The sequence below is a fragment of the Prinia subflava genome, chromosome 12, assembly GCF_021018805.1.
Source record: "Prinia subflava isolate CZ2003 ecotype Zambia chromosome 12, Cam_Psub_1.2, whole genome shotgun sequence".
Lineage (NCBI taxonomy): Eukaryota > Metazoa > Chordata > Aves > Passeriformes > Cisticolidae > Prinia > Prinia subflava.
In genome coordinates, this window is record NC_086258.1 from 21,058,021 (window position 1) to 21,079,149 (window position 21,129).

At 54.1% G+C, this 21,129-nt stretch overlaps 1 protein-coding gene across 4 annotated transcripts in view; it reads right to left on the reverse strand.

Annotated features, from left to right (window-relative positions):
* MYOCD (myocardin) overlaps positions 1-20,190 on the reverse strand; it is a 227,982-nt gene extending 207,792 nt beyond the window's left edge. For 2 of the 4 annotated variants that reach the window (XM_063408926.1, XM_063408925.1), the window contains exon 1: positions 19,995-20,190. The gene's annotated coding sequence lies outside the window, so the exon portion shown is untranslated. The remainder of the gene's footprint in view (positions 1-19,994) is intronic. The other 2 variants (XM_063408930.1, XM_063408929.1) reach the window with 2 other exon arrangements.
* Between the last annotated feature and the right edge of the window lie 939 nt (positions 20,191-21,129).

Consider the following 21,129-nt stretch of genomic DNA (forward strand, 5'->3'; position numbering starts at 1 on the left):
GAAGTGCAGCATTCTGATGGAAAACTGCCCAGGATGTGGGTTTGGGGAGCAGCTGGAGACTTGGAATCCTCAGGGAACCACTGCAAACCCTGCAGAGACACCTTCATGTCCCTCAGGAATTAAAGATGTACCTTGTGTGGGGAGCCCAGATGAATCCAGGAGGAAATTGGCCCCCATCATGGGATCTATAAACCTACAGAGCTCCCAGTGTGACATTTCTGGAGGCAAAAAAGTGTTTGAGTCCCCGAGGCTGCCCATGCAATGACCTGCAGGATTTGCCTGTGGGGTGTGGACACTAGATCAGGTTTATATTTTCCTCACCTCACTGAAAGCAGTGCTGTCAGCAGCAGTGCCTGGGCTGGAGGCAGCTCTGATGGTCACTGGTGACAACAGCCAGGAAGTCCCAGCCTTGGCAGGGCCAGTCCTCCCTCAGGTCAGCTTGGGACCAGCCCTGCAAACCAGAAATGGCCTTTAAATGATGAGTTTTGAAGGTGCCAGCACCCAACTCCTCGGCTTCTCTTACTTTTTGCCTTCTTGCCAGTCCTCCTGCTTTACAGACAGGACATATCACTTCTTCTAATTGCTCAAGGACTCCCTGGCCAGGACCCGTGTGAGGGTTTGGCCATTAATAACAGACATGGTTCCATATCTCAACCAGTGTCCACCTCCCTCCCTCACAGCTCCCTCCCCTTCAGGTGAGTCTCTGCCAGAAAAGATTTGGGATCTGTGGCAAACTCCAAGTCTCTGGAGAGTCTTTGGCCTCCTCCACTGATCTCCAGCCCCAGCAGAGTGACTCTTTGCTTGCTCAGAGCAAGTTTATCCTGGAAGCCCTCACTGATACTCAGCCACATTCGTCACTTGAGTCTCTGCAGACCCTTTGCCAGTTCAGGTGGGGTTTCTGACTTCGCCCTTTCCCCCCAGCTCTCAGCTCTGCTCGGGCCAGCCCTGAGAGATGCCTGGCTCCAAGCCACACATCAAGGGCTGGTATCAGATCTGGAGCACAGAGTTTCTTTTTTATGGGGATAAGTTTGGCAGCCACGGGCCCACTCTAGCTGACTGCTGAAACCTCTCCTCCCGTCTGGTTTTCCCAGCCATTCATTGCACCAGGATGCCAAACCAAGCCAGAGGCACCTCCTGGGGACATTTCTCTCCAGGCCATGCTCTTTGACCCCATGTGAGAACATCCCTCCACATCCTGCACGAGCAGGACACATCCTGCGCCACCAGGACACATCCTGCTGCATGCCAGGTCCTGCCCATGCCCTTCTCCTCCTCACTGGAGTTCAGGCTGTGTGGGAGCTGCTCTGTTCTGGAGATCAATGAAATTGGCATATTCACTCTTTTTTTGGAAATACAAGCTTGGTACTGATAGCTTCAGAAGGTTAGATCAGCACATGGAGATGTCCTGCTGGAGGAATGTTCCCTTCACCTTTCTTTTTTAATGTTCCAAGGAGATTTTTTTTTCTTTTTAATCAGTACAAAAATCAGACAAAAGCCACACTGTGCTGGAGTACTGAAAGTACATCCCAATAATTCAGAGTAAAATACAAGACAGGAGTACTCACTCCCCAGACAGCCATTTAAGCAAAAGAAATTCCTGGTTAAAATCCTAAAAGACCTGGCCAATGCTACGGATACACACAGTTCCAAATGAGCTGGTGGTACCTTAACACACTCCTAAACAGGTGGCTGAGAAAGCATTTAAAGGATTAATGACATCTTTCTGATCCTTTATCCATTGCCTGTGGTGGGGGATTGCAGCTAGAGGGTCTTTAAGGTCCCTTCCAACCCAAGGGCTGTAGGGGATGAATTCCCCCTTGGAGTTTGTCTCTTCAGGGAGGGGTGCCCTGTCCACATGGCCCCACGAGCTTGGACAACAAGTACTTGGACAACAAGTACATTTTGGAGAGTTCTGGGGTAGAGCTGGCCAAGAGGCAGCCCTGGACTTGTGCTTGGGGCAGGCTGGTGGCCCAGCATGAAGAATCACAGAACAGAATCACAGAATCATGGAAACTCCTGAGCTGGAAGGGACCCCCAGGATCACCCAGCCCAGCTCCTGGCCCTGCCCAGACCCCCCAACAACCCCACCCTGGGCACCCCTGGCAGAGCTGTCCAAACCCTCCTGGAGCTCTGGGGCTGTGCCCATTCCCTGGGGAGCCTGGGCAGTGCCAGCACCCTCTGGGGGAAGAACCTTTCCCTGAAATCCAACCTGAGCCTGCCCTGGCCCAGCTCCAGCTGTTCCCTGGGTGCTGTCCCTGTCCCAGAGATGGGAGCTGCCCTCAGCAGGAGCTGCAGCCCCCACTGAGCTCTGTTCTCATCTCCTCTGCTCCAGCTGAACAAGCCCAGCTCCCTCAGCCTCCAAGCCCTTCACCATCTTCCTCAGCCCCCCACGCCTGGTGACACCACGGTGTCAGCCTGCTCTGCCCAGGTGCCTTTCATGACCAGAAGGGCCTGGTGGTCACACCCCTGGCTGCTCTGGGCCACCACCCTCAGTCTGCAGCAGCCCTTGGTGGAGCAGCAGGTCCCAGGGTTTCTAGATGGCCCAAGGGTGGCCATCCCTGCACTAAGCTGTCCCCAGGAGGCAGGGATGGGCTAGGAAGCACGTTCCCAGCTCCCTGCACCAAGCAGGGAGTGCTGGCCCACGGGAAGGGCTGGCCCACGGGAAGGGCTGGCCCCCATGTGCATCCTGCTGGTGTTTTGTCTCCCGAGGGGTCAGGCAGGCCCAGGAGCTGTCAGGAGCTCTCCGTGCCAGCACTCTCCGTGTGAGGCCACAGCGTGCTTGCACAACATAACAGAAAGTGATTTTCACACTTGACAACAATGAAGTATTCTTGTGCTTAACAACAAGCATGCGCTCTCTAGACTTGGTTGCCTTTTGCAAAGCCCTTAAATCCATCGGGGCCATCGCACTCTCCCAAGGGGAGCAGTGACAATCTGCTCTGCTGCTGCCTGGGGGGGATGTTCTGGGGACAGCTGCTCACGTCCTGGGGGACAGCAGACACCCCAGGCTGCAGGGGAGGAAGGAGGGTGGGAATGCAAGCCAAGAGCTGTGCTGATGGGACCAAAGGCAGGGAGGGCTGTGGGAACAGCAGGAGGATGAGGTGCAGCAAGGCGAGCCTTGGGCTCAGCCAGGCAGATCCTCAGGGCTCCCTGCCCAGGTCAGGGTGCAGGGAAGGGTCTCAGGGCTGTCCCAGAAGGGTCAAGGGCTACCTGGCAGCCTGTCCCCCACCCCCAGAGCAGCCGTGTCACCCTGCCTGTCCCCCACCCCCAGAGCAGCCGTGTCACCAGCGGGCGGGACGGGGCTCCCGGTACCAGCTGGGGCTCCCCCCCTGCAGCCAGCCTGGGACACGCCCTGAGGCAGCACAATGGGCTCGGTCCCAGCCCATCCCTCATCCCTGGGAATGCTGCTATCCCAGGAGTGCTGCCATTAGTTGGGAGTGCAAACTACACCGTGCTGACTCTCAAAGAAAGTTGGGAGTGTTTCCTTTTCTTTCCCCTTCCAGTACGACCGCAGAGCTCCACAGAGCTCCTGAATGAGGAGCTGGCTGTGTTTGCTGTCCTTCAAACCAATCTCTGCTCTTGGAAACATCGCTGGAAAGCTCATTTGGCAGAATTTCATTGCGAGCTGCTGGTCTGGAGATGACAGGTGTATTTGGCAACATCTCGTACAGCTGTGCATGGCTCCCACCTTCCAGGAAACACACCCTGAGGAACATTGGTGAGAGAGCCAGGCACCACCAGAAACTCATCCAGAACAAAAGCTCAACACAACCTAAGAGCCATTCCAAATATTTGTTATAAAAAAAAGGCGAAAAGAAATTACACACGAGGAATTTCAGTCTGAATCAAACTGTACATCATCATTCCTCACCACCCTTTTAAAGGTCTGTTGGTTTCCAACTGAAAAATGCCACTGACAAACCACTTGCACTCAGACAAAGCCACCTGGCCTTGATCCTGACACTTGCAGTCACTTGACTGATTTTTCCCCCCAGGAACAGACCTTTATCTGTACAGAACAGCCATTTCAGTGAAAGCCTCTTGTTCAGCAGAAAAGCTCCTGGACTGAGAGGCAGAGGAAGAAGAGGAGGTTGAGGATCAAACCCTGCAGCCCAGGAAGAGAGGATCATTCCTGGCTGTCCCAGTCTGGATGTGGCAGGACTCTGTTCCCCTGTCCCTGTCTCTGTCCAGCCCAGCCAGGGTTGGGCTGTGCCCTCCCAGGGCTGTGCCCTCCCAGGGCTGTGCCCAGGGACACACAGGGCTGCTGTGACCCTGAGGGAGGGTTGAGTGCTAGCAGAGGGTCCTGGGGGCTCCAAGCATCTCTCCCATGGAATAGGGTGGGGTCATGGGCATCTCACTCTCTCCCCAGGAAAATGAAAACCCATGACACACCATGCTGCATGGAGAAAGGCTGGGGGTCTACAGCTGGGGAAATCGTGCTGCCTCCTGTCCTGGGAGATGCCACACTCTCCCTGCCAGGGTCCCAGGGCTCCTGTCTTGTGTGAAACCTGGTGACAGTCCTGCACTGCCCTGCCACAGGCAGTGCCATGGCTGGAGCCCCATTCCTGGGGACAGAGCCCATTCCAGGACACCCCTCCATCCTCATGCTGCTGGGCCCTGCTCTGCTCAGGCATTTGCCAAAGACAAAGGAGCTCAGGAAGTGTTTGGACAAGGCTCTCAGGTACCTAGTGGGACTCCTGTGACTGTCCTGTGTAGGGTCAGCAGTTGGGCATTGGTGACCCTTCCAGCTCAGGATATTCTGCTCTTCTGCCATTCTGTGAAGTGCTTGTTGGTGGTGTTTGCACTCATTCACTCACTGCACTCTGTGGAGGTCTGTGCGTGTCAGGCTGGCCCAGCACAGTGAGGGATGAGCTCATGGGATCTGCCATGGCAGCACAGGGCACGGCACCCCAGCACCTCAGCGTGGTTAGAAATTTCTGGCCTGTACATGACAGAACCTTCCTGCACGGGACTGAAAACATTTATTCTGGAAGGCTCTGGATGCTCGTGGCTAAAAGCAATAAATACGGATTTAATTTCATAGTTAATACCCTGTCCAGGGTAAAATGCTCATTTTTAATATCGTTGCCTGCGATCTGACATTACCAATGAGATGTTGCAATGCAATCTCTGAGTCATTGCGCAGCAGATAATGGTATTTTCTGGAGTTCAGTCTGGAGGAGTTGGCCCCATTTATCAAGCTCGGAAAAAGCGATGCCAGAGAGTCTGCCAGAGAGTCTGTCTGGCCTGTGCTGCACACGAGTTACGTGACCCAGGACTGCAGGAGAGGGGGAGAGAGGGAGCAGACCTGGGTGTTGCCATGGGGGATCTCCTGGGAGTGTGTCCTACACTCTCCTCCCTTAGGGTCAGCCAAGAGACTCCTGAGTTTGGGGTACGAGGGAGTCAGGAGCGGCCACGTCGCTCCACCTCTGCTTTGTTTTTAGGCTGCCCCAAGGGAGCTGCTGTCCCACGGCATGACCAGGCACAGCTGGGATTTGGGGTCTGGGGAGTCTCGGTGGCATGGAGGTGATGCCTTGGGAAGGCTGAGCTGGAACAGAGAGTGGACAGAGCTGGAGAATAAAGTAAATATTTATTGAAAGGCCTTTAGGGTACACCTTGGGCAGGACAAGAGCCTGGCCAGGGCTGCACCCAAAGGTGGAGCCAAAATGGTCACAAAATGGACACAAAATGGCTAACCAGTCACGAGGTCTCACACTTTGACAAGTTTCGATCCATTCTCATTTTGGGGTTTCATTGTCCAATTACAGCTCCAGGTGATGCAGTCCCATCCTTCTTGTTCCTCCCTTCAGCCACCCTTGTTTGTGCTTTTTGCCCTGAACACTTGTCCCGGCTGTCCTTGGTGTGCAGCAGGAGAAGGATTTGTTTTGTGTCCCTGCTGTGTGCAGAGCTGAGTGAGCCTGAGTGTGAGCTCAGAGCTGCACCCCTGGGCAGCACAGAGCCTGAAATACAGGGAAGAGAAAACTGAAGGCATCACCATGAGCAGGATGCAGGCACTTCCAACTGCTGGGCAGAGCCATGGCAGCTCCGAGGCACTGGAAAGACTTTATGGAATCCAGGAGTCCCTGGCCACTTTTGCCATTTTTAGGTAGTGGATTGGCTGCTCTCAGTATCTGTCTGTTGAGTGCAGGCTGTGCTCCTTCCCGATGCCACTCGCTGACTCTGAAGCTGTACCTGTCACCCAGCTGGGGAGGGGGACAAAGCAGCCTCTACCCACAGCAGGAGCCCCCCCATCCTTCCCCATTTTGAAAAGCCAGAGTTTCTGGAAGAGTTTGATGAGCTATTCCTGACATGCCGTGGAATATGGATAACAGCAGCTCCTGCCATGCCTGGGGTCCCAGCAGAGCTTTCACAGCCTGGCCAGGTGACAGCTCAGTGCTCTGCACATGATGCCGGTAGGAGCAGCTTGGCAGGGTGCAGACGGCACAGTGTGAGCATCTGGGAAGGTGGGAAAGTGGGATGGGGGGAATAAGCAGGTGGGAGAGGATGTCACATGGAAATTCTGTCTGTGGTCACAGCACAGCAAGGACCTGGAGCTGCTGAAGAGAGCCCAGAGGAGGCTCCAGGATGAGCAGGGGGAGGGAGCAGCTCTGCTGGGAGGAAAGGATGGGAGAGCTGGGATTGTTCAGTCTGAAGAAGGGAAGCTTTCAGGTGATCTAATTGTGATCTTCCAGGACCTGAAGGGAACCCACTAGGGCTTGGAGTGACAGGACAAGGGAGAATGGCTTCACACTGGCAGAGAGCGGGTTTAGATTTGATATACAGAACAAATCCTTCCCTGGGAGGGTGGGCAGGCCCTGGCACAGGTGCCCAGAGCAGCTGTGGCTGCCCCTGGATCCCTGGCAGTGCCCAAGGCCAGGTTAGATGGGTCTTGGAGCAGCCTGGGACAGTGGAAGGTGTCCCTGCCATGGCAGGGGTGGGCTGGGCTTTAAAGTCCTTCCCAATCCAAGCCACTCTATAATTCTGTTGTCCTATGAAGTTAAGAGCTGGTTTGGGTCACTGTGAATTGGGTGTATTCTGAAGGACTCTCACTGCAGGCTTGGTTCTCTATAATCAAATTCCCAGCTTTTCCTCAGTCTCCCAACACCCTTGTGCCCAGTGTGCACAGGAGCTGGGTGCTGGGCACACCCAGGCACTCAGGGGCAGGGCAGTGGCATTTCCCTGCTGCCCTGGGAGCGTTCATCTTCTCCTGTGAGGAGGCACAGCCTGCACAAAGCTCTGCCAGAGCCGCTGGATTCCCCAGCCCCCCTCCCCATGTCAGAGCACCCCGAGGTGTCTCTGTGGCTGATAATCTGTCCCTGCCTGTGCACATTGACCCAAGCCACTCTGCAGCAGCCATCTGGCTCCTCCATTTGTTTGTCTCACCACCTCAGTGTCGACACGGATGATTTAATGTATTTCCAGATCATTGATAAGGCAGTTGAATAGCCCAGGGCCCATCCCTGAACCCTGGGGAGCTCTGTTTCCCCCCTCTGGATGTGGAGCTCCCACTGACAGTTGCAGCTGGGACACCCCACAGGCAGCTTTTAATCTATTAAATATGGCCCATGTTGATTGGGTATTGTTCTGTTTTCTTCACCAAAATGTAGCAGGACCACGGCAATCGCCCTGCAGGAGTCTGAGTGTGTTACAACACCAATATTATTTTATCAATCAAAATAGTGATCTCAGTAAAAAGGTGAGTCTTAGTTTGACACATTCTGTTTTCTGTAGGTCCGTGTGAGTTAGCCTGAGTCACATTTGTCTCACCTAAACTTGTCTGTCTTTTGGAGGGGCCTGACCAGAGGTGATGCCCAACCCCTCCAAGCGAACACGGGTGAGCAGATTTCTTGTGTAGCTGCTGACTGCTCTGTGCCTCCATCCCAAGCCTAACACAACCCACAGCCTCACCAGAGCTGGAATTATTCCCTTTACACTGACAGAAGTTTCTGCTATTTTGCTCAGGTTTGCAGCCCATTCTTTATTCTCAGCTCTTGGCTTTCCTTATGAGCTTTCCACAGCTTCTCACTTCTCATTCATTATTATCAGTTTCCACTTTCTTAAGTTATATATGATTTTTTATTTTTCACTGTTGTCTTCACTTCCCTCATGAGCCAGAGTTGTCTATTTTTTTAACCAACGTTGCCTTCTTTCTCAATTGTGGGATTGTGGTTTTGGGGCAACGCGTAAAATGTTTTTCAACAATTCCCACTTAGCATTCATATTTTTCTGATTAAATTCCTTCTCCCAATTGATTTGGTTCATAATTGTTTCCAGCTCTGTGAAACTGAATCGTTTTAGCATTAAGTGGATGTATTTTCAGAACAGAGCTTCACTTTAAATATTCGTTTTATTGTCATTTTGCTTTTTGGTTAAATAAACTAAAGCACTCTTTGAGAATTTTGGCGTGCATTTTGGGGTCACAGAACTGGGAAATGGAAATTGTTCCTGAGAAAAGTTGTTTTCATGAGATGTTTTTTGTCAACATATATATTAATTTGACTAAACCGAGGACGGTTTGAAATCCTGCAGCTTAAAATGGCATCATCCCTCGTTTGGCAACTGAAAATTGAGACACCAGGTCCAAATTTTTTTTCTTTTTGGATTCTCCAAGTTTCCCCAACATTCTGCATTTGGCAGTTAAAATTAGAAATTCTTCAATCACTTAGAGGTTTTTCAGATTTCATTGGAAATAAAATTTATTTTGTTTTTGTTTTTGTGTTTGTGTTTGTGTTTGTGTTTGTTTTTATTTGATTTTGATTTTGATTTTGATTTTGATTTTGATTTTGATTTTGATTTTGATTTTGATTTTGATTTTGATTTTGATTTTGATTTTGATTTGGTTTTGGTTTGGTTTTTTGTTTTTGGTGGTATTTGTTTGTTTGTTTTTGTTTGCGTTTGCGTTTGCGTTTGCGTTTGTGTTTGTGTTTGTGTTTGTGTTTGTGTTTGTGTTTGTGTTTGTGTTTGTGTTTGTGTTTGTGTTTGTGTTTGTGTTTGTTGGAAAATTAAGTTTCTCTTTGAAATGAATAATTTGATGTCCAAAATACCACATTTCGCTGACAAGCATTTGAGCCAGCAGTGGTGACTCGCTCTGGGGAGGATGCCCACAGCTGGGACGTCCCCGATCTCAGCACCAGCCCTGCCTGTGCAACCCTGGACAGGACCCTGTGGCTGTGGGGCCTTTGTGAACTCCACACTTTCCTCAGTTCCTGGGGTTTTTTTCACTGGCTCAGATACTTCATGGCACTCCTCTGGATGGAGGAGTGCAGGAGTTAACGTGCCTTGTTCTCATGAGTCGCTTTTTCATTCACACATTAAGGATCTGCAGAACCATTTACTGCCTTTCAAGGACAGAAGGGATCATCTCTGACTTCTGCACAGCAGGCAGGGACTTTCACCTGCTGGTCCTTGCATCCTGCCGGCCACATCTGGTCAATAAAAAGCATTTCTTTTACAATGAGGTGCCCACTCGTGAGTTAAGGCCTTTCTGCTGGAAGCAAACCTGCTGCATCTCCAGCCAAGCTGGGCCAGTGGTGCTGTGTGTTAAAGTGCCCTGGATATTTTCTGTGCAGGCCCTGGGCTCTGCCTGCCAGAGGAAGGAGCAGAGCTCTGCCAGGCAGGGCTCCCTCCCACGCTGGCCGTGCTGGATCACTGCAGGCGCTCCCGCTTGCCTACAGGAAATAACGTCCAATGTTCCTGGGATTGCTTCTGGTTTTCTCCAAATCTTTCAAACTCCTTTAATGCTCCCAGAGCCCAAGGCAGCCCAGGCAGGCTTCTCCTCCAGCTCCCATCCTTCTCCTCTTCTGCTTCCTCCCCTGAGAGACCTACAAATGTACACACACTTATAAGTGCAGGATTGCTTTGAGGATACTTCCTCATGGCTTCTCTGCCCCAGTCCCTGCCTGGGAGATTTTACTGACCTGTCCATAATGGACATTCCTTCCTCAGCCACCTTGCCAAGCATTGTCCCCACCATTGGCCCTGGGCTCAGCAGCCATGGGGCTCCCAGCCCTGGTGGTGGACAGACTTGAGGGATCCTCTCACATTGGCTGCTTCCTCTGATGCCTTCAGTTTTCTCTTCCCTGTATTTCAGACTCTGTGCTGCCCAGGGGTGCAGCTCTGAGCTCACACTCAGGGTCACTCAGCTCTGCACACAGCAGGGACACAAAACAAATCCTTTTCCTGCTGCACACCAAGGACAGCTGGGACAAGTGTTCAGGCCCAAAAGCACAAACAAGGGGGGCTGAAGGGAGAAACAAGAAGGATGGGACTGCATCACCTGGAGCTGTAATTGGACAATTAAACCCCAAAATGAAAATGGACCAAAACTTGTCAAAGTGTGAGACCTCGTGACTGGTTAGCCATTTTGTGTCCATTTTGTGACCATTTTGGCTCCACCTTTGGGTGCAGCCCTGGCCAGGCTCTTGTCCTGCCCAAGGTGTACCCTAAAGGCCTTTCAATAAATCTCTGCTTTATTCTTCAGCTCTGTGCAGTCTCTGTTCCAGATCAGCCTTCCCAAGGCATCAGTGGTGAAGGCAGCCCCAGGAGGAGTGTGAGGACTGCAGAACCACTGCACATTCTGCCAGCAGAGCGTGGCCATAGCCACAGAAAGAAGCCCAGCCCTGGCCACAGGGATCCATGGGCTTCCTGCTCCAACCCATCAGGGCTCTGCAAACATTGAGTGCCACAGGAGGTGGTTTGCAGAAAAGCTACCCCGTGGAGAAGGCTGGAGGAGGAGAAGCAGCTCCTGGAGCCCTACACAGAGCTCTGACCCTCACCTGGCTTGCACGGGGCCCCTGTTCCCACTGCCCAGCTGCAGGGAGGAGCTGGGCAGGGGCTGCAGAGGCCGGGCCAGCCTGCAGCTACCGCCGGCACTCCCGGCTGGAAAGAGTGCCTCCAGCTCCGGCTGCCCTGGTGCCAACATCCTACATGTTTTACAGCTGACCCGCAAGGAATGTGTGTCACTGAAGAGGATATGTAGCCCTGGAGAACATAAACCACAGCTGCATTGTTTAAAAGTATCTCCTGAACCGGGTTGGAAGAGCAGGCGAGGATGATCTCAGGGAGATAACTCCAGGAGTGTGTGAGCAGGAACGGCCCCGCTACCTTCGCCAGTGGAAGATTCTTATAAATTCACTCCTCCTGCCATCCTTTTGCAAAGGGTCAGAAGATGTTCTGACAATAGCAGCATGCAAATATTTCAGAACTTGGCCACACGCTGAGCAAACACTCTGGATAGTTTCACGAGTAGATTAAAATGCCAGATCAGCGAGCAGCACTGCACTTTAAATATGCTCGCTAATTTATTAAGTTTATTCTTAGCAAGCTTGCAGGCTTCAGAAAGTTAAATTTCTTGGTGACAAATGGAGCTGGGCGGGCAGGGCGTGCGTGGCCCCGGAGGCAGCACAGGGGAGCAGGTCCCACTGAGCCCTGCACGGGGCAGAATCCCCAGGGGAAGAGCCAGCACGGGCTTGGTGTCAGGACTCTTGTACAGCTACAGAGCACAAAACCAGGGCTCTTGGCACATCCCACGCTCCTCCAAGGAGCTGCTGCCTCCCACTCCAGGCTTAGACACCCCTTATCTGTTTCCCGTGTGTGCTGTGGGTTAACTGCTCTGGGCACCACTCCTCAGAGCACTCCTGTGCTCCAGCAACAGCAGCAGGTCACCTCTCACACCAGGGCAGAGCCAAACACACCTCCCCTACAAGGACACCATCTGCCGTGGTCCCAAATGACAGCCCTGTCCCTCTTCCTGTGTGCCCTGGCAATGCTGTGCCCAGGACCTCTCATCTCCCTGTGCTCAGCCCAGGTGAGCCAAAGCCTGGACTCAGGAGCTTGTTGATGCCTTATCCGAGTCCAGACTGGTGGGAGGTGTCTCAGGTGGGACACAGCAGTTACCAGATACCCCTTCAGGCAGCATTCAGGGCCCCACTGCCCCTCAGCCCTCTGCCTCTGCTGTTCTCCATGGCCCTGAAGACCTGGAGCAGGGTCTGGAGTAGCAGGGTTTCCTCAGGAGGAAACCAATGCTAGCACTCCTCCTTAAGACATATATTTTTAGTTTCCTTCTTATCCAAACTGAACTGAAGAGTGTGTTCAGGAGCCCTTCTGAAGGGCTGTGTGTCCACCTTTCACCACCATTCTGAAGGTGAAGCCTGACAGCAGGACAGAGCTCTGGGATGATGTGGGGAGTCCTGTGCAGCAACTTTGTCCAACCTCTTCAGCCCTGGGAGGACCCTGGAAGCACCACAGGACCAGGTGCCACTGGGACATGAGCCAGTCCCTGCCAGGAGGGCACTGACACTGCTGCACTGATGGGGGAAAAGGGATTATGCACCTTCTTATGTCTGTTTTTACTGCACTGCTAAGGAGAGGGGGGTCTTTTCAAGTGGGGAAGGGGATGCCACAGCCGCGGGAGCCCTGGCTGCTCTTAGGGCTTGATGCTGGAGCCTGGTGGGACACAGGCCTGGAGAGCAGAGAGCAGTGACACGGGATGTGTGAGCAGCAGGGACTTTACCGAGCTGGAAAACCACCTAGAAGAGCATTCCTGTCACTGGAGCTGCACTCAGCAGAGAATGGAGGGAGCAGCAGGCCTGGCTGTGTGGGCAGCAGCTCAGCACTCCATGGACCCAGCCCTACCCTCCACCCAGCTCAGGGGTGCCCTGTGACAGGGATACAGAGAAGGCAAGTCCTGATGCACAGGGATGCAGAGAGGGAGAAGCCCTGTGGCACAGGGAAGTAGAGAAGGGAGAAACCCCTGTGGCACAAGGATGCAGAGAAGGGAGAAGCCCCTGTGGCACAGGGATGAAGAAAATGGAAGCCTCTGTGGCACAGGGATGCAGAGAGGGAGAAGCCCTGTGGCACAGGGATGCAGAGAGGGGAGCAGCCCTGTCGCACAGGGATGCAGAGAGGGAGAAACCCTGTGGCACAAGGATGTAGAGAGAGGAGAATCCCTGTGGCACAGGGATGCAGAGAAGGGAGAAGCCCTGTGGCACAGGGATGGAGAGAGGGGAGAATCCCTGTGGCACAGGGATGAAGAAAATGGAAGCTTCTGTGGCACAGGGATGCAGAGAGAGGAGAAGCCCTGTGGCACAGGGATGCAGAGAGAGGAGAAGCCCTGTGGCACAGGGATGGTGAGAGGGGAGAATCCCTGTGGCACAGGGATGCAGAGAAGGGAGAAGCCCTGTGACAGGGATGCACCGAGGCACGATCCCTGGGCAGGGAGCAGCCTGTCAGCCCTAGGGCGAGGGCTGGGCACTCTGTGCTGGGACAGCTCCTTGGGAGGGCGATGCCAGCCACCGTGGCCATGCCTACGTGCTGTTTGTGGGGCAGAAACAGGGCCCTGTGAGCCTTCCAGAGACAGAAAACAGCGGGATCCTTTGAGCTGGAGCTGGCAGCCATGTGGGGCTCTGGGGAGCTGTTGTTCATTGACCCTCTTCAGAAGGGACTCACGCCTCTCCTGCTAATGCTGGGAGGGAAAAGACTTTCCCAGGAACGTTTCCTGAGCTGGGAGCAAATCCCACATGGCACCACAACCCTCCGTCAACAGCAAAGGCATGTTATTGTTCCTCGCTGTGCAAATGAGCTGTGGGACCCAAGGCAGCGTGTGCCTCTGCTGGTAGTTAAACAAACTGGCTCTGCCCCGTCCAGCAGCGTGCTGGGCCGTGTCAGGGCCCTGCAGAATGACCTGCTCTGACAGCCCCTCTCCCCTGATCCAGGATTTACTGCCCTGCAGACAGCGAGCAGCACGCACACGCGTGTGCTGGGCTGGACCTGCACCCAGCGGTGTCCCTGTGCTCTCACCAGCCCCTCATCCTCGGCATTCCAGCAAGTCCCTGCCTCAAAACCAGCTCCTGTAATGAGATGCTCAGCTCTGTTTCCTGATCTTTGCCCTGCCCCAGCAGCGGTTTGGCTTCTAGAAATGCAGGAAAGTTGCAAACTCAGTCCTTACACTTTATTGCACTGTGGGAGCAGCGCCACGCCCTTGCTCACAAATTCACCCATGTGCAGGGAAGCCTTTTGAAGTGAGAGCACCCCAGAATGTCTCCCTCAATAGGCCACAGCCACTCTGTTTTCTTCCCCTCCAGCAGCCAGAGCAGCACATGGTGAAGATTTACCCTTGGGAGGCCAAAAAAAATCATATAAAGGATAAACCCAGCCCTGCAGTTAAAAGGATTAGAAGACTGTAAGGAGAAAAGAAAGTTCTGGAGACTGGTCCAGAGTACCATGGATGCTGGGCGTGAGAGGCTGCACTTGGTGACAACTCAGAGGGCTCACTTTCCATGCTGCTAACATTCCAAAGGACAGAGGCCAGCTCTCCCAGTGTGGGAAATCAAGGCACAGAAAATCCTCACAATCTTGTGCATGCAGGCCCAAATGCAGAAAAGAATACAGGGTTTGACTTGAGACCTTGGAAAAGGCTTCCAAACTTAGAGACCGTAAGTGAGAATGTGGGTTTGTAGTTTAAGTGGAGGCTATTAAGCTAAGAAGTGGAAAGTTTTAAGGTTTTAAATTTTGGACATAGAAGTAGTTACAGAAATAGTAAGAAGTTTTAAGGTGTAGTTCTGTAGGATTGTGTGTCAGTAGGATTGAATAAAATTGCATTGAGGCAAAATGTGTGATACAATTAATTAGGGATCGGTGTGAAAGTTAAAACAACATGTGTGGCAGTATTTTATTGGCTAATTAACCTTTAAAACCCCTTGTAGTCTGTGGTCGTGGGACCACTGACCATGAAATCCTGGTGAATGAGGTGAAGACATTCTCACTTCTTAAGCCTGAGGCAATAAATCATCTTTTAAGATGTCTCCCAGTGGTCACATCTCTCTTAAAATCCTGAAACCCCATCAGAGGCCAGAGCCTGCCTGGGGGCTGGGTGATGCTCTGAGAGACACAGTGCCAGGTGAGATCTTCCCTTCCTCCCGAGCAGAGCCCCCAGGGACAGACAGAGGGGCAAACAGAGGGTGAGGAACCTCCCTGGGCACTGCTCCAGCAGTGGTGAGTGTCTTACGGTGCCTGTGCAGCCCTGTGTAGGTCCCACAGCTGCTCGAGGCTCCCAGAGAGGAGCTCTTGGCACCCCAAGGTGTCCTGCTGGGACAGAGCCAGGGGAGAGCAGGGACTGGAGGGGTTGGGATGCACCAGGTGGGGCTGGTCCCTGCTCTGCATGAGGGTGAGTGGCAAAGCCTGCTCATTGCAGCCTGGGCTTTATTTTAGTTCATTTTACTCCTTCACAGCTCTGCAAAGGCGCCTGCTGGTCCTTCATCCCACACCTGCCAGCCACCAGGGCTGCTCCAGGAGTCACAGCGTGCTGGGTGATGGGCGCATGTCCCAAAACCAATCCTGGGGACTGGCTGCTCCCCACGGGGCAGAGCTCTGTCTGGAGGGGAGACACAACCCACAGCACCAGCCCAGTGCCACTGCCACCCCTGCAGAGCACCAGCAGACCCCTCCCCTCAGCGCTGTGAGGGGGCACACAGCCCCGTCCTGAGGCTGCTTGTGGCTGTCACACTGCCACAACAGGGTTCAGAGCCAGAAAATCCCAGGGGACAGCTGATAAACCCTCTGCATCTGTTCCAAAAATGCCCGTGCAAGTGGGGAGAATTTCCTGGCTTGAGGTTGGGCCATAAATCAACGTGAGTCAGCAGAGCCCCCTGACAGTATGTGCCCTTCCCTGGTGCCTTCTGCAGGGCACTGCCAACAGCCCAGGCTGGTGACTGCCTTGTGTCTGGGAGATGGACAAAGGCAGGGCTGGAGGCAGCAGCCAGAGAACCCTGAAGGAACCTGGCAGCTGTGGTTTCACTCACCCTGGCTTCTCACCCCGAGAGTGGCTGGGGCCTTGAAGAGAGCATGGCAGGGAGGCTGGCAGGGCTTTGGGGCTGTTCCCTGAGCACCTCTGATCTCAAGTGTGAGCCCTGTGGGAGCCAGGGAGGGCAGGGAGGACAGGGCTGCTGCTCTTGGGGGCACACTCTGGGCTGGGGAGGTCCAGGTCTCTGCAGCAGCAGTGGAACAGGCTGGCAGAGGAGTCTGGTGCCTCCTGCCACTGCCCTGGGGGTGGAGGGGTCTGTGCTGCATCTCTGAATCACCCACCCTCCATGGAGCTGTGCTGGTGGGCTCCAGGTGAGCTGGCACTAGGAGGGATTGTTGGATCTCATCTCCAGTAACGGGGCGGGGCGGCCAAGGGGCGCTCCACGGGTTCTTGATTTCATTATCAGTCTTGGTGGAGGTGCAGGCATAAAAGGTGGTGAAACTCACGCCTTAACAACAAAAGCCAAAGTTCTCTTTGTTACAAGGCCTTTTAAAAGTTTTTTACCCAATAGATTAATGCTAAAAGTTTAAAAACATTTAAAGTTAAACATTAAAAAGTTAAAAACTTAAGCCAGTCAATAAACACTGCAGGTACACCTTACAGCATACAGTGGTTGGTTGTTTTATTCTTTTTTTGCAGCTCAGAAACTCTCTATGCTCCGAATATTTCAAGGCCTAAAATTCAACTATGTTTCAAACCTCTGTCTATATAAACTTATTGCAACACTGTGAAAATCCTTTTTCAGCCCCCACAAATGATGTCCCCACTGTGCACAGTCCCCACACTTCCCCCAGAGCTGGGGACACCTGCAGACTGTCTGAGCCCAACAACCAGCCTGTGACGAAGGACACTCACAGCCAGCCTGCTGGGGGCCCAGAGGTGGGGAGGTGACAATAGCCCTGCCACAAATGTGTCACAGTGTGGAGGACACTCACAGCCAGCCTGCTGGGGGCCCAGAGGTGGGGAGGGGACAATAGCCCTGCCACAGATGTGTCACATCTGGCAGAAAGACATCCCGGCAGGTCCCTGCCCTCCAGCTCAGGGGCTTTGTCCTGGTGCAAGGCACCCCTGAGCCTGAGAGCAGGGCTGGATCTCTGTCATGTAAACCCCAGTGCATGAGCTGAGCTCCTCTGCAGTAACAGGCAAGAGGGCCAAGAAATAAAGCAGGTACATTCCGGGAATGCTGCAGCAGCAAACACTGCATGAATCACGTCAGGCTGCGTCTTCTTCCCAAAAAACACGCTGGGGTGGGCATCCCACCTTTGGAGCTCAGCCTTTCCTGCACACCAGGGGTGCTGGAGGAGTGGGATAGGCACCAGGCAGAGGGAGGTTTGACGCCGCCATGAGGTGGGGAAAAGCCACACGTCCCCTGCCCTGTGTCCCTCCTCCATCTGCACCCTCAGCTGCTCACCAGCATCAAACCAACGCCACCGGCCTGGCACAGGACACTGCTCCTGCCACAGCACCCAAACCACCCCTGCTCCTCTGGAATGCCTCACCCTGAATTCCAATGGGGTTTAATACGGACACACGAGAAATGGAGTGACCCTGGAGAGGAGCAGCAAGGGGACAAAGTGCAGGAAGGCACACAGTGAAAACTGATGGGGTTGGAGCTCTGGGCCTGGCACTGGCTTGGAGAGCAAATACAGCACAGAGAGAGACATCAGAATGAGGGAAATCATTGCCTACAGAACAGGAGGGATGCTGGAAAATGGGAGTGGGTTCAGAGAAGGGCTACAGGAATGACTGAGAGACAACAATCCTGGGAAACTCCAATACCATGGAAGGCAGAAGAAGCCCAACCACTTTTCCCAATGCAGGGCACAAGTAAAACAAGACTTGGCCCCACTCAGCCAGCACCTGCTGGGCAGCTGTGCAGCCCAAACCAAAAGGATTTCCAGCTGGTCCAGACCAGGAAAGCAAAGTGCCTGATGCAAACTGTGAGCCTGCCCTCTCTGATCCAGATCAGCCCTGACATGCAGAGGGCTCCGTCGGCTGGGTCACCCAGCTCTGCTCTGCCCAGGGGGGACTGTCACCCACGGAGCAGGCTGGCCTCCACACACAGAAAGCATGGGATGGTTCTCCTGACTCTCTGAGCCTTTCTGGGAGCAGGTCCCAGCTTTGGAGCTGGAAAAAAAGGCACCAGGGTCTCGAGCAGAGCAGTGGGGAGGGCAAGATTTTCTGCGAGGATGGGGATGAATGCAGGAGAGTCCATCTCCTTCCTCTCCGCGAGGCCGAGCCAGCTCGGTGAGGTCTCTGCTGGTTTCCTCTTGGCTGTCAGGCTCCTCACAAACACCAGCACAGCAGGACAGGGCCAGCCTGGCCAGCTTCCAGCCCTGGCTGCCATCAGACGGGAAATAAGGGAATTGGAGCGAGACCACAGCGACCACCAAGCAGCCAGCACTGGCACAGCAGGGCAACAACCCTGTGCCAGGCACGAGCAGGCAGCAGCACCACACCCCGTGCCCCAGCCCAAACGCTCTGGCAGCCAGGGAGCAGCTGGAGCATGCCCAGAGGAGGATGAGGGTGAGAGGAAGCCCCATGTGCCTCGGGCTCCCTCGGATGCTCCCGGGGAGCGAGGCAGCCAGGAGTCCCGGGGTGCTGCACGGCAGACAGCACAGCCGCGCAGTACGGAGCTTTCTGCTGGTTACATGTTTTATGAAAAGTTGCTGGCAAAAATGTGCATTTTCTTTGGCTGCGTTTTGCATGGATTTGGCAAAAATGTAACGTTAGTGTCTCCCCTTGAGAGAACTTTATTGAGTGGAACAAAGTTGGATATTTTTAGCTACCCATTGTTAGCTGGAGAACAAAGCCATAACTAAGATATTTTGTCTCTTACACTGAAATGGGACTATGAGACAAATCCATGTACAGTCATATGTGGCTGCCCATTCAGATGGAGCACGAGAGGGAAACTATTTTTAGCCTGAACACTCCACACAACAACCGCATTTCCCTTCCCCTCCAAGCTGGACCACCAGAATTCACAGGCAGCACCAGAGAGAGCAGCACTGGACAGGGGGACCTGGGGTCACAGCCTGCTGCTGTCCCTGGGGCCATCTGACAAGTGACATTTATAGGAGAGATCGGCTCATGTCATCCTAAAAGAGTCACTTTCATTTTTCTGCCTTTTGGGGTGCTTCCCCCACGCCCCACTCAGAGCTGAAATGACAAGAGGCAACAAGAAAAAAGCAGGATACAGACGGCTCTCAGTGAGGCAGAGGTTGTAGCGCTGAACCCTGAACCCTCCCCTTTTCCCAAAACACTTGTGCATGCCCTGAGGGCCGCTCGGATGAGGAGAGGATGCTCACAGGCAGCACTGAGGGGAAAGGAACCTGCACAGCCCTGGCAGCGCTGCCTCCCTTCCCGAACCCTCTGTGCTGGGAATGTCCTGGCTGCAGCTGCCAGGGCAGTGCTTTTGAGAGCTTTAACCCCGAGACATCAGAGAGGCCAGCATGAGACTGACAAACCTCCCCCGAGCGCTTCAGCGCTCAGCAAATGACATCAGTGCCTTCTGACTGGCAGCAAAGTGTTTGTATGACAGAAACAAAACGGCCCGTAAATGCCCCGGATTTCTGCGTGTGAGAGATGCTGGGAGCTTCTTCTGAGAGGTTTTTGTGGGTTGCAGCGGTGAGTCACTGAGAAGTTGCATTAAACACTGAGCATTTGGTGCAACCAGGATGACCCTCCACAGTTAAGGGAGCCGTGACACGCTCATGGCAAAGCACACCAGGAGTAAAAGCAGGGTGCCACTGCACAGCTGAGCTGCCAGGGGGGACCCACTGTGTCAGCTGGGGTGGGGGCACCACAGAAACCACCAGGGCAGCATCCAGATGGCTGCAGCACAGCGAGAACCTTGGGGAAGCTCAGCGGCCCATCTGCACCATCCTCCCTGTGCACAGCCAGCCCTGCAGCCCCTCTCCCTGCCAGCCTCGGGCAGGGCCGGCTCCCCAGTGCCAAACACACCTTGTGCCCGCTCCCGGAGAAGTGCCACGCTCCTCAGAGACCCCTCTGTAGTGCACGACCTGCCAGGTGCCACCGGGATCCCACAAACCCCAGGAGCAGCAGCAGGCAGCGGCGATGCCCGGCTGTGCTTGTCCCCCTAAGGCTGTCACCACACGCCAGTGCCGTGTGCCACCGTCACCAACGCGGCCAGAGGACAGAACAACACCAAGTAGAAGCATTAATTAATTACCTGAGGGCTTTTCGGCCGGGCTAGAGCGTCCTGGAGGAGATGCTGCTCTGCCACTCCTTGCCTGCTCCGCGGGTTAGGGCTGCTTTGACCGGGGAGCACTGATTGTGTTTTATAAACTTGAAGCACAGTAAGAACTGGTTTAAAATAGAGTGAACGGAGCTGGTGCGGGTGGAATTAGACAAACTCTGCGAGCTGCTTTTCCAAAAATAAATTAACTTCTTGCAGCCCGCGGAGCAGAGGCGGGGGACGGGGCCTCCCGGGAGAGCTGCCCGAGTGCCTCTGCCGCTGCTGTCCCTCTCCTGGCATAGCCCGGGGCTGCGGCTGCCCCAGCCCGGGCACACTCCATCCCAGGGCTGCATGGGGAGGGGGCAGCACTGCCCCGTGCCCCTCAGTCTCTCTGCAGCCCAGGAAAGTGTCTGTGCACTGGCAGAGGGGAGTGGAGGCACCTGAGGGAGTCGTGCCCCGGCAGTGAGGTGTGGGGCACAATCCCAACTAAAGGTGGGAGTCATGGGGCAGTCCCTGCCAGACTCGTTGTCTCAGCGTGTGCTGGGCATTTCTTTCAGCCCAGGGAGGCCAGACTGGGTGAGCAGGAACAGGTCTCCCTGGCACTGCAAAGTACTCGTGCTTGGATGAAACTGGGAGTGCTGGCTATGCTGAGCTGAAGGATGTGGCAGAGAGAACCGTAGGAAAGTTTGGAAGTGTTGGAAAGGACCCTAAAGACCATCCCATCCCACCTCTGCCATGGGCAGGGACACCTTCCTCTGTCCCAGGCTGCTCCAAGCCCTGTCCAACCTGGCCTTGGGCACTGCCAGGGATCCAGGGGCAGCCACAGCTGCTCTGGGCACCCTGTGCCAGGGCCTGCCCACCCTCACAGGGAACAATTCCTGCCCAATATCCCATCCATCCCTGCCCTCAGGCAGTGGGAAGCCATTCCCTGTGTCCTGTCCCTCCATCCCTTTTCCCAAGTCTTTCTCCAGCTCTGCTGAAACTCCTTTAGCCCCTGGAAAGGGCTTTAAGGTCTCCCTGGAGCCTTCTGCTCTCAGCCTCTCTCTTTTGGTGGCAGGGGCTGATCTCACACATGTGGCTGGGGGAGGTGGCACTTCTTTCATCCTGCTCTCCTGAGTGTGGGCTCAGG